This window comes from Nomia melanderi, chromosome 3, assembly GCF_051020985.1.
Source record: "Nomia melanderi isolate GNS246 chromosome 3, iyNomMela1, whole genome shotgun sequence".
Lineage (NCBI taxonomy): Eukaryota > Metazoa > Arthropoda > Insecta > Hymenoptera > Halictidae > Nomia > Nomia melanderi.
This window is the reverse complement of record NC_135001.1, coordinates 10,549,910-10,553,697: the sequence shown is the minus strand read 5'-3', so window position 1 is coordinate 10,553,697 and position 3,788 is coordinate 10,549,910.

Below are 3,788 nucleotides of genomic sequence, written 5' to 3'. Positions count from 1 at the left end.
TATGCGGTGTTCCGTGAAATATTTTCACATATTTAAGAAAAAAAGAAATAATCCTATTTAGTAGGAATAGTCTCGAATCGAATTGCCTGAAATTTTACGTGCCCGTAAATGTCCCGGCTCGTAAATCCCAGACCTTTTACTTCCGGTGCACTCCTCGATCTCGGAAGAGAGGGAGTGAGCGATTGAAACACGTTGCGTGCACGTATGCCTCCGTTTCCGTAGTTACCCCACGCTAGTTTCAAGATTGCATTGGCTCACGTCTTATTACCCTCGTCATCTCCAATACACATACGCGGACGGTTACAAGAGTATCGGATGAATGGAATTGGAATATCTTCTGCCCGACTCGAGATACCTTAACTGTGAACTTAATTGCTGACTGGGTTAGGGATCAATGTCGGCGTGCACGGTAAAATTGCACATGCACCAACAGCCCTCTAGGCACAGAGAAATTACGAAGAACACGAGCAGGAGGTCGAAAGTTTCTTGGTAACTTATAGAGACTTATCGAATAATATCATTATATACAGTAGCAATTCACGCGGTACTGGTCATTTATAAAAGATTAGATAGTAATATTTATATAGGAGGAAAATTATAAAAATGTTAACAGTAGATTACACTTTAATGTACGAAAGGCAACATCCAGACACAATATATCAGGAGATTTATAGAAATTTAGAATTTCTTAAATTCTGAATTGTTCCTCTTCCATTCTACAAAATCTTAATAGTTAAATACTCGTGACATTAACCATTAACTGCAAGATCATCAATTCGGCATCGTATCATGGATTAAATAAGAAAAATTTCGAGACTATTTTAAACGACAGTAAAATCAGGGGTACTAGTAAAATCAATAATCAAAATTACGATAAAATCAACGATTGCGAGAGAAATCGATGAATCGATAAATAAATCAATAAATAAGTCAATAAACAGAAGAAAAAGTTCCACCTCAACAAAATGAATGAACAATAGGACCAACAAAGTAGTTCGCCAACATTTACACGTAACAACGCGATCACGCAGCGGCCGCGCGTGCAGCATTCCATCGCGAACTGCGCGGCGCTGAAAAGAAAAAAGTGTCGCGAAAGCAATCGGAAACCCGTGTAAATTCTATGGGGCATTAGAGGTCCGGGCTCCTTCGGGCGCGGATGCCAGCAACATTGAACCGGGCCTCCTCGTTATACTGTCAACGCGCGTCGCGCGTTCCCCCGATCCGCCGGTTTCTCGAAATCAACATTGTCGACGGCCGTTTAATTGCACTCCACTTACAACATTGGCGTAAATAAAATTCACCTTGGCCGTGGTGTCGCCGCCGAGCCGCGCCGCGCCGTGCCGGCCCGTGTAAATATTAATTTCACGAGCCCGGATCGTTATAAATAACGATAAATCGGGCCCGCGCGTACAAGTTGTCGTAATAAACGTCCCGGGCCGGGCGCACAATGTGTAAAGTGCCGACTGTAAAGTTGAGCCCCGGACCAGTGTCCATCGGCGAGGCGCGCTGCAAGTCTCGGGAGGTTATAACGCCGCTATAACCGTATACATTCCGCGACAATAATCGTTTTATGGTGGTCGGCAATATCGGCGGGTTCTACTGTCGCGGGAATTGATATCCTCCACCTACAACGGCCGGTTAACTTATGGCCAAGTATGCCCGGGGAAGATTCAGCAGCGGCCGGCCGAGTTCGAAAAACCGGATGGCATCCGCGAAAACAAAGTTTCCCTGATCGTTCCTGGCAGGGCTTGAAACGGATCCGAAAATAACTGTTTGAAACTGTTGTATATCGATTCTGAGTGAAACGAGCATGGAGAATCGAAATGAAGTCATAACTGGTATCATAGTTTTTTGAATTTCTGGGTTCGATACCGTTTCTCGTTAGTCGTTTATTTATAAAAGTCAGCGAGAGATATTTTAAGACCCACTTGTGCGGAAAAGATACTGACGTATAGTTTTCGGATAGTTTTCACGTAGATTCGCATCGCGAAGCTTCTACCGAGTCTAAGCATTTCCCAAAGCAATCAAGTATGCTCGAAATGTTCCCCTAAAACCGGAACAGTTTGACGTCGTGGTGCAAGTTCAAGGACAATTATCGACCCCCTATCGTTCTTTCGTTCACGTGCCGTCGCGATAAATCTTTTCGGAAGTCGCTATTTCCTCGCGAAGAGACCGGAAGCTTCGTGTCAACGCGCTGTCAAAACACGAGGGCTGCTTGGTCACGTGCAACCCCTGACATTCGCGCCCTTTTTCTATACTCATAACTGCGCCCCATTGTGCTTTCGCACATGCAAGCCCACGCGACTCACAAACAGCATTGCCATTATTATTGCTGTTGTCGTTTGAGTATTTCGAATTACGGAGGTGGATCGCGCCGATGATTGATGCCACTCCCATTGGTGCTTAATTGATCGTAATATGTGATACAATTATATAACATTTTAAAAAATCATTCTCGAAGTACATGTAATTTAGAAGAAAAAGATCTAGAATATGATGTAAGAATATTGTCTTCCATATTTTCTTCATTATTATTACTTACTTAAGTATGCAATTTATGGAGGGCACGTTCATAACAATTTTTGCCGAAAATAACTTGTTTCTTATTATTTTGATTAACAGATATGCAATGTAAAACATTGTACTCTTCTATGCTTTTTTTGTATTTCAAATTTATGTTTCACAGGTTTATCGTCAACTCATACCTGAAAGTTTTGTTTCGATTTTTTTCTCAGTTTATATTTCAAATCTTTGTCCAACAGTTAAATCTGTCTCATGTTTTTCTCTTAAATTTATATTTACTATTTTTATACTGGATTGAAGGTTTAAATTATGTGTGTTAAGTTTATTATACATTGGTTATACTTAATTAAATTCACGATATTTATTAAAGAGTATTTAATAAAATGTACCTAATCGTAATTATAGAGTAAATGCAACTTTTAAAGTTTCCAATTAAGAACAAGATTATAAATATGAGAAAAATGTTGTCGACACGGTGGTTGCTTTGAAACTGAAATCTGTGCTCCCTCTATTGTGGCTTTTACCTTGTTCCTCTTTGAGAAGTGACTGTACCTACCGTTTCTCGATGCCATGCAACAGATGAGGTCCATCTGCAAGTATCGATATTCTATTGTACTGTCACGCTTTTCGACAGCATGACTGCAGTATAGCTCTGTCTATCTATGTTTGTCAATTGATCTGCGTCTCCAAGTAGTATTGTTCTGTCTTGTATTTTCACAAATTTTAATAGGGATGTATATGCAATTGATAATCTTGTATGTAAACAAAAAATGAAATATAAATGATGTACATGTTGAATATTTTTCTCCGTGTTTTAAGTTGTTCTTCAAATTTTAATGAAATAAATACGCAGGATTTATCGATCAATATGATTATCATACGATTCAAAAGTAACGATATTAAATAATACATAAATTAACACGATGAAACTTTTTAATATATAGAATCAATTTGATTCATATTGAATTTCATAAATGTCTAATTGTCTACTTTGAACCCTTTACGCTCCGGTTATTTTCTCAATACCATCGTCCAGCAGGACTTTTTCTACGTTAAAATATTTGAAAATGGAATCTTTAGTTTCGAAACAAATAGATCACTGCTTGTACATTTTTTTCTTTATCTTCTTTATTTTATATATATGGTATTTTATTGTAAATAAGACTTACATTTTACATTTTGCACTGCACTCTGATCCGAATAACAAAAATGTTAATAATGTAAATTACAAATACTAGATGTCTCCGTAGCAGAGCTAACTTAGC